The 13,798-nt window shown below is 37.7% G+C and overlaps 1 protein-coding gene across 2 annotated transcripts in view; it reads left to right on the top strand.

Annotated features, from left to right (window-relative positions):
• Positions 1-13,798, top strand: part of XIRP2 (xin actin binding repeat containing 2) — a 269,362-nt gene that overhangs the window by 150,233 nt on the left and 105,331 nt on the right. The window lies entirely within an intron of this gene.

A 13,798-nucleotide genomic window follows, 5' to 3' on the forward strand; every position in this document is an offset into this window, starting at 1 on the left:
GGTGAAGTTGGGTTTTAAACCCAGGTCTGACTAGCTTCCAGCCACTTTCCACCATGTCACCCCAACTCAGGACAATTATGTGAATGTTCTGTCTGTCAGGGACTTTCTGCTCCTTAGGTAAACATAACCATTCACTCTGAACATTGTTTGATCACCAGCCACACAGATATACATTTTTTTTCACGGTATTCTTTTGCATATCTTTGGCATTTGAATACAGAATGCAGATTGGATACAGAAATTTGTTTTTAACTCATTCTTGCAACTCTAGGGAATATCATTGGGTTATCTCATTTTCAAAAAGTTAAGGGGAAATGAAATAGCAAATGAATAAAAGAATAGGAAAAGAAGACACTTTGCATGCTAACACCTAAATCTCAAATGGCACATCAGTTTTAAAATGTGTTAAAGCAGATTAGCTTTAAAAGGTTTAGCCATTAGGGATTTTTCCATTGCCAGTAATATGGTCAATTGAAACTAGTTAGAATATTTTAATAGAAGTTTTCTTTTCATTAGAATTATTTCAAGCTTGGATATAGTCTCATACTAATAAAGATAATCATGAAATACTTTAGGGCCCCATTTAAGAAAATGAGAGTGACTTGGGTTAAGTTGCAGAATTTTATTCTTGACTGAGAAAGGAAAGAAGGCAGTATTTCTGCTTTTTATGGAAAATTAACTGCCTAAATGTGATGCCAGCATGAAAATAAGAGTACATAGCCCTAAAAATCTGCATCTCGTGGGGAATTTGTATTCAGTTCTCCCTGAACATAAAATGCCACAGGCTTTCTTAGGCACACAGCAAATCAAATGAGCATGGTCTCTAAGTGGGTGAAAACAAAGGGACATAGTGATATGCCCTGCCACTCAAATAGCAAGTTTTTTTTTTTTTCACACATGGGGAATGTCAGTGAACTTCGAGACATATCTCTTTCAATTTTGCAGCATTCTTTCTGTTAGGTCAGTAGCAAATCACAAAATAACGTGTACGTGCCCAGCTCGAGATTTCTCAAGAAATTAGGAAACATGAACACTAGACCTGATTCAGCTTTCCCCTCCCTGTAGAGTCTTCCAAGAATATAACAGTGTACACACATATGCAGACTATTTTCTTTACAAAGTTGGGACATATGAGTTTTAATTTTGGACCCAACCAAAATGGGGTATGAACCAGGACTAGTATTGTAGTGCCTCTGTGCTTAATTTCCTCCACCTAGAAAATGGGGATAATAACATCGAACTAACCATGTAGGGCACAGCACAAGGTTTCTCACCCTCAAGGTGAATATGTGCTGAATTGTTTTATGCTCATCTGCACAATCTAGGAATGGTGAGGAGGAACAGGCTCATTCTGCGGAGAAATAACATAAGACTCACAGGGAAGGTGGAAGGCCTACCCAGAGTTAATAGCAGCATTGTCTGTGGCCCTAGAAGTGAAGTATACGTGACACTGTTGTCTGGAATGTGCAGGCTCACCGGCCTCTCTGGCAGATCACAAGTACCAGAGAGGACCCGACTCTGTCTTCACGGAGACCTGAGGCCCTTGTGGCTGAGCTCTCCTAAGTCCTGCAGGTACATGACTGCCCCCTAGATGCATTTGTAAGCGAATGGCCCCTTGTGAATGAATACACTTATCAAATTCTTTGACAATATAGTAAGGATTGATAGGTACATTACCTTAGACAATCTACAGAAATTCAAGCGACTGTCTTTTATTTTGAGAACATTTCTAAGTGCATGACTTTTCCATTCTTAGCCCAAATGGGGCACTAAAAGGGAAAGAAGAAAGATGAAGGAGACATAGCTTGTTCCTGAGGGCTACCGCATCCATCCCTGGAATCCTGAAGAAGAAATGCACGTCTCAGGTTTAGGGATAATAGGCCAGAGTGATAAAATTCAACATGTCTTTATATCATTCTAGAACTAATGTCAAGGTAAAGAATCGCCTTAAGTGGTGAATCCAGAATTTAAGAAAATAAATTAAATATAACATAAAATAAAACAGAAAGAGAATGACCTTGAAGGTCAATGCTATTTATGTGTTTATAGTTTTTTTGCTTTAGGTCTTTATGTCACAGAATTCTGTGGGACTTTGTGCCTTTATTTGTGCTAGCTTGTCAAGGGCCAGATAAAGTTTGCATTCATTTTAATTGAGGACCTAAATTCTGCCAGAATTTAGTACAATTGACTACAATGCAAGCAGAGTCATATGGGAACATATTTGAAAAATTCAGCATTTCAAGAATGTTTATCTCACTTTGATCAGGAGGTTATAAAATAGCTAGGAAACCTTTTGCCTGTGGTTTTGTTTCAGAATCTAGGGCCTTGCATAGTTATATCACATATAATATATCACCCAATGCAGAGTAAACGTGGTGAGGTAAATATGCATTCAAAAATTGTGAATGCACAACTATGTTGGAAGTTGTCCTATTACATTCATCCAGTAAGAGTGACTCTGAATCAGTAGTAGTTAGTAAGGAGTTTTCTGTCTGTCTTTAGAGACACAATCAGTTAAATAAACCTAATGTATTTAAAGCTACTGAGGAGCTGACTAGCTTTAACCGACATATGCAATGACCAGTTATGTACCCTCATTCCCCTAAATCTAAGTGTAGTATATTAGTTTGCTAGGGCTGCCATAACAAAATACACTGACTGAGTGGCTTAAACAGCAGAAATTTACTTTTGCATAGTTCTGGAAGGTGAAGTTCAAAATCAACTTGCCGCCAGGCGTGGTTATCTCTGAGGCCTCTCTCCTTGGCTTGCAGATGGCTGCCCACTTTCTGCCTTTTTATATGACCATTCCTCTGTGCACATGCGCTCCTGGTATCTCTTTGTGCGTCCAAATTTCCTCCTATAAGGACACCAGTCAGATTGGATTAAGGCCCAACCTAAAGGCCTCATTTTAACGTAATCACTTCTTTAAAGGCCCTTTCTCCAAATACAGTTACATTCTGAGCTACTGGGCATTAGGGCTTCAACATACAAATGGGGAGAAAGGAGACAGAAAGTCAGACCATATCAGTGGTAAATGAAATGAATTAATTGTGGTTTCTGGATGTGCTGACTACATAAGAGTAGATCAGGAAACTGTAGACTACTTGGGCAAAGAGTTCCTATCAGAGTGACATGGTTGGCATTGATTTCATGGCCGCATAGTCAATAAAAATTGATAAAAGTAATTTGAAAAATATTAAAATTATCGATGCATTTTCTTCCCTGGAAAATTGTAGCTTTTATTTTGTTATTTACTATATAAACCCATTCTGGAAGGAGTAATAGAAATATAATGACAATTGATAACCTATGTTTAAAAAAGGAAATTGTTTTATAGTACTTTAGAAAAATGCATGTTTCCTTTTATTTATTTATTTATTTATTTATTTATTTATTTTTATTGGGGAATGTTGGGGAACAGTGTGTTTCTCCAGGGCCCATTAGCTCAAATTCTAGTCATTGTCCTTCAATCTAGTTGTGGAGGGCACAGCTCAGCTCTAAGTCCAGTCACTGTTTTCAATCTTCGGTTGCAGGTGACCCAGCCCACCATCCCATGTGGAAATTGAACTAGCAAACTTATTGTTAAGTTTGCTTGTTGTTAAAGCTCGCACTCTAACCAACTGAGTCATCTGGCTGCCCCTCTGCAGCTCAGCTGCAGCTCGTTGTCTTCAATCTAGTTGTGGAAGGTGCAGCTCACTGGCCCATGTGAGAATCGAACCAGCAACCCTGTCGTTAAGAGCTCGCACTCTAACCAACTGAGTCATCTGGCTGCCCCAAAATACATATTTTCTTGCTCACAGAAAATAATTGTAGTACTCTAATGGTTGCTCTCATGTATCATGGGGTTTTTTTTTAAGTTTAAAGTTATTAAAATTTTGATACGATTATTTTGCATTAGACTACTAGGAAAATTTAGCTGCTAAGTTCTATCTAACGGGACATTTAAAAGGTATTGGCAGTAAAGTTCTGGGTTGTTATATGTGGGGTATACATTTTGTTTTCCCTTTTCTCCCTGAGAGAGTTAGCCTGTTTTCTTTATGTCCATACCTTTCACTCTGTGAGACATGTCTTCACCATCTTTGGCCATTTCTAGATTCTCACATTGTATTTTCTTCTGAATGCTTTATGTGAATGTAAAATTAAAAAAAAAAAAAATTTCAGTCCATTCAACAAACATTTAGTAAATATCTGCAATGTTCAAGGGAAGCAATGCATTAGATTCTGTGTGGGCTATAAAGATGAATAGAGCATGTCCTTAATGAGCTGACAGTGGAATTGGAAGAAACAATGTGTCTAAAATGACGCGGATACAAGACCGAATAAAAAAGGCATTAAGGAGAAGGCAACTATGGAAGAAATTCTGATGTGAGAGGGATTGCTTTTCACTGGCAACTGGAGAAAGCTTCCCTAAAGCAAGTGGCACTTAAACCTCATGTGAAAAGACAATTGGAGATTCTGTAGGAAAATATGGCAAGTGGGGGCATGGGAGGAAGTGTTCTTTAGACAAACATGTATAAATGCAAGTTTAGAAGTAGAAAGAAGGACAGAGGTGATTCAGGAAAACACCAAGTGCTGTCCCTTTGAGAATAACCCAAACGATGGCAATCACAGGCTGGTGGGACCCGGTGGAACCATGCTAAAAGGTTCTAAATGCCAAGTTCCTGAGATGTACTGGGAAATCATGCAGCCCAGTTTACCCAGCTGGTAAACCCACATCAAAATTCTTTACCAAGTGTGCTTAAGTAGGGGAGCGAGCTGCATGGTTTCTTTTGACGCTCTTAAGTGATGCATGCAGTAAAATGTGGTAATGTGACAATCATTATGCTTTCTGTATCTAATGATAGTATTTGCCTATTTTCTTTGCTTCCATTCCTGGATACTATGTGTATATAAAAGGTCATGAGATTTTGAAAATTCAGCTCAACCTTTATTAAATGCCTGCAGTGTATAAGGCATAATGCTATGAGAGGTTTAAGGAGGAATAAGACATGCTTATAGCTGTGAAAGACTTGATATTTTACCTGTCATCCCATTCTAACCCATATTATTTCAGTTTCTGCAACTGATAAATAAATTACACTAGGATGACAAGCTGAGGTATCAATTAAAAATATCAACAGACCAGCATTTGGACCCTAGGTCTAACTAACACTTTTGACTATGTGGCCTTGGGCAAGTTACTTAAGTTACTTCGGCTCTCTAACCTTAGTTTCTTCATTGTAAAATAGAAGTAACTATATTCTTAGAAATATTAAATAAAAAGATTACATGCAGAACAAAGCACTTGGCACAAAGGAATATTAACAATTGCTGGTCTTTACAATTTCTTTAAGGAGTTTTCTTATTTCTGAGTAGAAAAATGAGGGCCACAGAAGCTCAGTGAATGGATATAAAGTATGTGAGGATAATAACTTCTGGTTATTTATCACCACATAACAAACCAATCCCCAAATTAGGTGACTTAATATAATTTGTCTTTTGTCTCTTGGGGATTGCCTTGACTCAACTGGGCAGTTCTTAGAATCTTTCATGCAGTTCTAATCTAATGTGGCATAGGGCTACAGGTGTCTGAAGACTCTACAGGATTGAACGTCCAAGATGGCTCATGCACACTGCAGGCACTTGACGTTCCTGTTACCTGGAAAATCAGTTGGGGCTGTAGAGTGGAGGATCTACTAATGATCTCTCCCAGAGGGTGAGCTAAAAGGGAGCATCCAAAAAGTGAGCATTCTAAGGGACTTGGCCAGAAGCTGCAAGGCTTCTTCCCTTGAATATCTGTGAATATCTGATCACCTTGTGCGTCTCCTCTCTCTCTCTCTCTCTCTCTCACACTTTCTCATTCCCCAGGGCCCTTTATTCCAAGGCAGTCTCACTTGTAAGCATACCTGCTGTAGTCACTGGGTAAAGCTGCCACAAGGCCTCCACTGACTCAGGGAGGTGAAGAATTAGACCTTACTTCTTGCAGTAGAAGATGGGGAAGTAGAAGATGACATTCCACATGAGCATGTGGACGAGGGGTGCTGTTGGCACTTTGTGGCAATCCTTATAAAAGCACTGTGAAAATAGTTGAGGTAGACACAGTAGTTGTCTTCATTTTTCTGATGACAAAACTGAGGGTCAGGGATGCTAAGAGTTAGCCAAGGTAACTTCATTATTAAATAGAAGAACTTGACATTGAACTCTGAATCCAAATTGGGTCTTCTGGGACGGTTACCCCTGCCTCTCCCCACATAACTCATATGAGCTCCCTTCAGAGATGGGAAAGAGACCATGGAGGCTCAAAGCAGTGATCTCCTTCTAGCTCCCTATACATCTACTGTCACCTTTACTTTCTCTGTCTGTGCCCTTGTCCTTCTCCTGTGAGCTTCAGTTTCATCATCTTTAAAATAGAGATGATGGCACCTTCTCATAACGTTGAAATGACAATTACATGAATGTAATACATGTAAAGTGCTTAAAACAGTGCCTCATATATAATGAGTGTTCAATATCATTTAGCTACTATCATTATTATGATCATCATCACTATTACTATTATTATTATTATTATTATTATTATTCACCTTCTTCAGGATTGGGATAGGAATTTATATCCTTGTCTCTTTCTCCTCATTGTCAGTCCTTCCTAAACCAGCTCACTTCAACAGGAGTGGTTTTGCCTAGGTTACCTCCTAATTGCCCAAAACCAATTTTTTTTCATTGCTTAGTTTTCTCTAAACTCCCTGCTGCATTTGGAATGCCCTCAGCGTTCATGGATTTCACTCTTCCTCTGCTGCTTCTGGAAGCCAAGCTCACACATCTAAGGGAAAGCAGTGCACGTCAAAAATAGTCTTAAATCTATTATGACCGTTTCCCAGCAGATGGCAGTAAACATGTTCCGGTCTAACAAAATTAGTGTATTACCACAATTTTTTGCTACATTGAGTAAAGTGTCCTGAACAGGAAATCCCTTTTTCTAATTCACACAAAGGCACCATGTGGACCGGGAGTGCTCCTACTTCTGACTATTCCTCGTCTCATGACGAAGGAAGCTTCATGAGATAATCTTCCTTTTACTGTTTCTGAAATGCCCGTGAGGTTCTTTCCCTAGCTATCTGACTTATTCTGCATACTCTAATTGGGTAACTTAATGGACTCTTACTGTTGTAACTATCTCACCTTGTTAACGAGTCTTTCACTCCAGCACGGGACTTGTCCTTTGAGTTCCAGAAGTCTAGTTACCTTCTGTATATCTTTATATATCAACCTTGAAAACTCAGGTTCAACATGCCATAAACTTAATTTGCTATCAGCCCCTCAAAAATGAAACCCAAGCAATATTTTTAAAGCAAGACAACTCTGTTGTTTATCAGTATTTCCATGGAAAAGTTCAGTTTCACTTTCATGTAGGAAATGTATATTGGGAGAAACAAAATAATATATGTTTGTGGCTTCCCTCAAAAAGTGTATTCACCCAACACTGAGGGTGTGACATATGCTTGATCCTCCAGAATCCCTTCAAGATCACTTTGTTCTTTGTGGTGGGTCTAGAAGGAACCCAAAATTGGTTTTCATCTCTCTGAGGCACTGATAGGTTTGGGGAAGAGGTTCATCCTGTTTTATCCATTTCAGAGATCCATTCAAATTAGAAAATCAATGAGTTATGCTAGACTTCATTTAATCCTCCATTACTTTATTCTACAAATTACTAAATGCCTATTTTTTTTTAAATGTGCTCTCCTCTTTTCACTCCCCTTCTCACTAACCTATTGTAGGCTTGTTCTACCTCTCAGTTGGAAATTTTTGAAAGTCTTTACTACATGTATACTTACTGCATAAGATGTTGACATCTTACTCCATTATTATATATTTTTACATATCTGACAAATCTAAAGTATCTAAAGTATAAATCTAATATTTTCACCCCTATTTGATTCACTTTCAAGAATTTTTGCTACCTTCAGGATGAGTTTAACTCCAGCCCACAATTCAGCTCTGACATAACCTACTTCAGGAAACTTTCACACCTTCCAGGAATCCTCCCTCTGTGTGTCCAGGATGCCTACATTTCTTTATTATTACTCACTTGTTTTTGTGTTATAAGGTTCAATTGATGTCTCTTTCTTCATCACTAGACTACAAGCTTCTTGAGGGCCCAACTTGCACCTTAATCATTTTTATATTCACAGTGCCTAGAACAGTGCTTGAGACATATTAACTGTTCAAAAATGTGTGGAATAAATGAAAAATGGCTGTTGAACAAAATGATTAAAGAAAGTTTTTAAAGGAGTTTACACTGAGGTCAGTTATGACGGAAGAAATACTTTTAGTACACAGGGGGAGGAGGTAAAGCCTTTTAGAAAAAGGATTGGGACGACGGGATGATAAAACTTCAAAGGCATGAATGAACCAGAGACTTGCCGACCCATGAATCGTTCAAGCTATGATTGGCTTCCTCCTTCTTCCTCCATACAGCAGAAGTCACTATGAGGAGGTTTCTTCTCTTGTCTCTCATATTTTGGTGATTTTCCTTTCTTTCTGGTATTCATTTTTTTATGTTAGCATAACACTTCCTATGTTTGTTTATTTCAACATTTTTATTTCTCTAAAGGCAGTAACCCACTGAGTCTGGGGATGTACATAAGCTAACTCAGCATTTTAAATATAGACAAGTCCAGACATTTTTATTTTATTAGCCTGTGCTCATCTTCTACCCCCTCCCACCTCGTGACCTCTACACTCATGGATTGATCCATACTGAGAGAAAAATATATAAACTAATAAAGCAAACTATTTTCTTTTGAAATGCCTGGTAAGATTTTCTGACTCTTTTATGTGATCCTATAGTTCCATGGTCTCTTGTGAAGTAGATGCTAGATCATGAGTAAACTTTGGTATTTTCCATTCCCATATTTTTAAATATATACATGTATAATCTTCTAAGTTTATAATTAGAGATTATGTTAAAGAAAGAAATGTACATAAATAACAAAGAAAAACTATCTTTTGTAAGCTTAAATTTCCCCTGTTCTCCATGGTTTCAATGTGTCTTAAAGCTAGAAAAGAATTTAAATATTGAGAAATTTTATTTATTGATTTAGATATTATTTAAGCTGGAGCTTCCACCAGTGCTTCTGGAACTACCTCTCTATTAGCAGCAGCTTCCTCTGTACTCTCAATCTCTTCTCCAAATGCTTCCTCTCTCTAGCTTCTTGCCTTAACAGAGCATGATTCTCCCCTGAAAACCACCATCCCCGAATCCTCCTCACGTACTTTGAAGCCACTGTTCTTTCTGACCACTCCTCTCTCACTCTCATTAAAAACTCTGCTCATTTGAGGCTCATGGCAATGAGGTGAATCCCTTTTGTCCCCCTTTACCACTATTATTTATTAAGTTTCAATTAAGTTTCCTTTGTTTGCCCAGGATCTTGACACTTAACTTACAGTCTTTTTCAGCCTAATACGCCCTTCCATTATAGTAAGACATCGTGACAGCCTCTGAGTGCCTAGCTTTCCTCCTACTATGTAACGACTTTCTTCTCTATTCCACCTTAGTTTCCATTTTTATGGTCACAGCCGGATCTTTTGTAAGTAGCAATTGTAACTGTGCTACTTCCCAAATCACTAAAGTGAACATCTTGGTTTGCTTTCTTTCTAATTTGCTTTGCCAAGTATTCAGTTACAAAGATTCTTTATATTCACCAAGATTCTAGTCTGTTGATCCTTTTTCTATCTTCTAATCCACTCTTCTTTTATTTTCTTCCTGTTTTAATCCATGTGCATTCCATGGTGTATTGTTTCACTCACTCTCTTAGTTCTCTTGGTGGTAACCTAAATTCCCCTGTACCTGCCCCCTCCCATACCTTAGCCTACCCTGCAACTCACATTTTACTTTTAATTGTTTTCCTCACAAAACCTCTTCTTGGTTGAAGTCACCTATCCACTTTCTCATTGCCTGAAGTAGAACTGTGGAGAATTTTCAGACAGTCACTCAGCAGGGCCTATCAGTAGCCCTGTAAATTTAATATTACCAACCTCAAATGAGATCCCAGTGCTACATTAGCCATTGTCATCTCTGTCTGCTCATCTCACTTCCCCATTCCTCACAGCAATGAGATTAAACTTTCTTTATTCTCTTCAAATACTCCTCCAACTTTCATCAGACCTCACATTCTAACTGAAAAAATATATGATTTCAGACTGGATTTTTTTTTTCTTTTTTCTTCAAGCTACCAAGCCACCAAATCATTTATATCTACAGTAATTTTACCTTCCTTCCCCTCCGTGACAACAGAAATGCTTTATGTTTTCCAATCTTTGGGTTATATTTCTATCTATGCTTTGTGATGCATCTTCTTACCCCTCTCAGGAATTTTACGTCATTGATTTTACCTTCTGTACAGCCAACTTATCTTTCTAAATCCATCCAAATGGCTTTTCAGCATATGCAAGTCCCTCCCTTTAAAACAATACACACGACTTTTGAGTAACTGTTCTATTACTCCCTCTACTTTAATGCTAATCTATTCAAGAAGTTATCTGTATTTACTATCACCCAGTTAATTCTTTACCCATTTCACTCTGCCTTCTTACCTTCTTACTTCCGCTGAAACAGTTTTGTTCCACAGTTTATATTCATGTGGCTAAACTCAAAGGACATATATAAGTTTTTACCTAATTTATGCTCTCATTAAGAGTTCAATATTGTTAAAGATATTCTTCCCTTCTGATTTTTCTTCCTCTTTTTTTTTTTTTGTCTGCTTTTGCTCCTCTGCCACAATATTAAATGTCAACATTTTTCAATGTTTGATTCTGGTCTTGTACTTCCTCACACTGGAAGCAAGTTAATAGACATCTATTGTTTCAATTACCACTAAAAGGCGGATAACTCACAAATTACTTGTTCAGTTAGGACCTATTCTCCAAGCTACAGGGCTACATATCCAGCTGCTTTTGGACATCTTTGGTACCCAGCTCATAATCTATCTTCTCTCCCACACCAGATGTCTTCTGATGCTCTGACATTATTTAATGGTATTACAATCCATTTAGTTGGGTACACCAGAAAGAAAATGAAATGCTCTCTCTCGCAAACCTCAGATTCAATCCATTACCTAGTCTTGTCAGTTTTACATCCTAAATTATTTTCAACTTAGTACTGTCTATTTTCATCACCACCCTTTGTTCAAGATGGTCATTGCTTGGCTGGAACACTGTCATGATCTAACTGATCTTCCCACATATATTTTGACTTTCCTCCAGTCTAGCCTACTCTAGAGCAGCAGCTCTCAACCAGGGGTGACATCTCTCCCCACAGGAGATTTGGCCATATCTGAACACACTGTTGATCATGACAACTGGGGAGCAGTGCTACTGACATCTAGTGGATAGAAACAAGAAATGCTGCTAAGCATCCTAGAGTACACAGAATAGCCCCCCCACCCCCATGAGGAATTATCTAGTTCAAAATGTCAATGCTGCCAAGGTTGAGAAAACCTACTCTAGTGACTGAGCTTTCTACACCACACACTGATCATATGTGAACATTCACACACACACACACACACACACACACACACACACACACACACACGGTTAAAATTCTTCAGTAACTCCCCATTCAGCTAAGACCAGAATAGTTAATATGACCCTCCAGGTGCTTTGTGATCTATCCTGTACCTACCTCTACAGGTCATTCTGCACCATATTCTCTTTCAGGCTCCCTGGTCCAGCCACATGTCTATCCACTGTGCTTCCTGTCCACCCAAGACATTTGCACATGTTGTTCTCTCCACCTGTAGAGATCTTCACTTCATTAAGCCCCATTTTATCCTTTAAATGTCATGTAAAGATTGTTTTCCCAGGGAGCTTTGCATGACCTTCCTCACTAGATTAATTTCTCCATATTAGACATTCAGGATTATGTGTCTCTCCTCCTGGGTCTGTACATTGTTGTACCCTTACATTGATTTATGTGCTTTATTATTCTTTGCTTCCCTCACTGGACTGGAAGGTAAAAAAGATGAATAATATTTCTTTATTTTCTTTAAAATAGCATTAGAATGCAAGTGCTTGGTTATTGAATGTTAGATGTTTGGAGACTACATTTCTTCATATAACATATGAGAAAATATGTTATAGACATGTCCCAGACATGTCAAGTGACCTGAGCAAGGCCATACAACTAATAAGTAGCAAAGGGAAGGCTTCAGTGCAAGTTTCTCGAGTGCTGCATTTTCCCCTCTAAACTGGTGTTTTGTGCATGTGTTGAAGCCTGTAGATTTTTTACTCAAAGTAAATCTTTTGTCGAAGCACAGTACATAAAACAGATTGAAAGAGATTAAAGCAGATCACTGCTTTGATTAGAGAAAGCTCAATTCCACCTCATCCAAGACGTTATTTTACGTCTCTACACAGGCCCCTCCCCACCCCTTGCCAGGGTACTAAGGAAGTTGCCTCAGAATGACTTGGATCTGATGATGGAGGTTTGCAAACAGGTCTACCTACTACATTCATCTGTAGACTGTCTGTGGGGACCCTTACTGCCTCAGGCTCTTGGTATTTGTGAATTCAAAATTGAGAATGCCGATATAGTAAAAGTTAATGTCATGCCTGACTGAAATGTTTGCTTAAACATTTTCACCAAATCACATTTCCATGTTTCTACATGAAAGAGAGAGATGATCCTTTCCCATCACCACTTGAGTCCATGTACCACGTTCAGCATTCTGCCCTTTGTCAAAACAAAAAATTTCCAGGGAATCACTACTTTTTGAGACTCTTCACTTTCTCTTTATTTACCTCATTTTATTCTGCCAGTGCTAGAAGTTGGATTAAATTGCTAAAACATAAACAGACAAACATATTGCATCCATTTCATAGCAGTCCCTTTACGTGACAGTGTGAGAGGACCAGAATGATTCGAGGTGAGGATGCTGTGCTTATTCACTAGCTAAGAAGCCCACACCTACATACCATGACATGTCTGACACTGTGTCTAAACAGCATAGAGCATCGTTACTATTAGGAACCTTTGGGTTTTGATAATAGCTGGAAACACAAATGTTAAAGGGAAGGCACTGAAAAAAACAGAAACATTTTCCTGTGTTTTTCTCCTATAAATGTTTTTAGTTCCAGTTAAAGGTCACAATAATGAAGATACTATACATTATATATTTGGGGGTACTTAAAGATGGGATGATTAAACACATATCAATATTTTCTAATTACTTATATAATTATATGTGGATATAAATTATATAGAAGATAGATATATAGATATAGATATAGATAGATATAAAAATTAGAAAACATAAACAAGTCAAGAGGTTATTTTTACAAAGCCTTGCTTTTTGCAACCATATTATAGATACATAAAATGTGCCCACTTTACGAAATGTTTTAGAACTTTTAGCTGTCTCTCAAGCTTAATTAACTCATGCTAGTGTATTTAAAATTTAACAAAAATGAAGAGTAAGTCATCACATCATTGTTTGAATGGCTATTGTTTAGAAAACACAGCCTCATGTACAAAACTCCAAGACTTATATGTAGCTATTGAAAGTATTTCAACATATTACTTGAATTTTATTTTTAATACATAATTGCTTCTCAATCTGTCTTGGCTTATTTATTTAATTTTTACAATTTTTTATTCAAAATAATTAGTCTATTTGACTTGGTTTGTCTTATTAGATTATACTATTCAATATATAAAACAAGTAATATTAGATTCCCTATATTTGAAATATTCTTTATATTTTGGGGGGCGGCGGGAAACTTTATCTCTGTAATTTTGAATTAGTATGTCAAAGAAGTA

Source organism: Rhinolophus sinicus, chromosome 17 (genome assembly GCF_057876585.1).
Source record: "Rhinolophus sinicus isolate RSI-liver-muscle chromosome 17, RSI-T2T, whole genome shotgun sequence".
Taxonomy (NCBI): domain Eukaryota; kingdom Metazoa; phylum Chordata; class Mammalia; order Chiroptera; family Rhinolophidae; genus Rhinolophus; species Rhinolophus sinicus.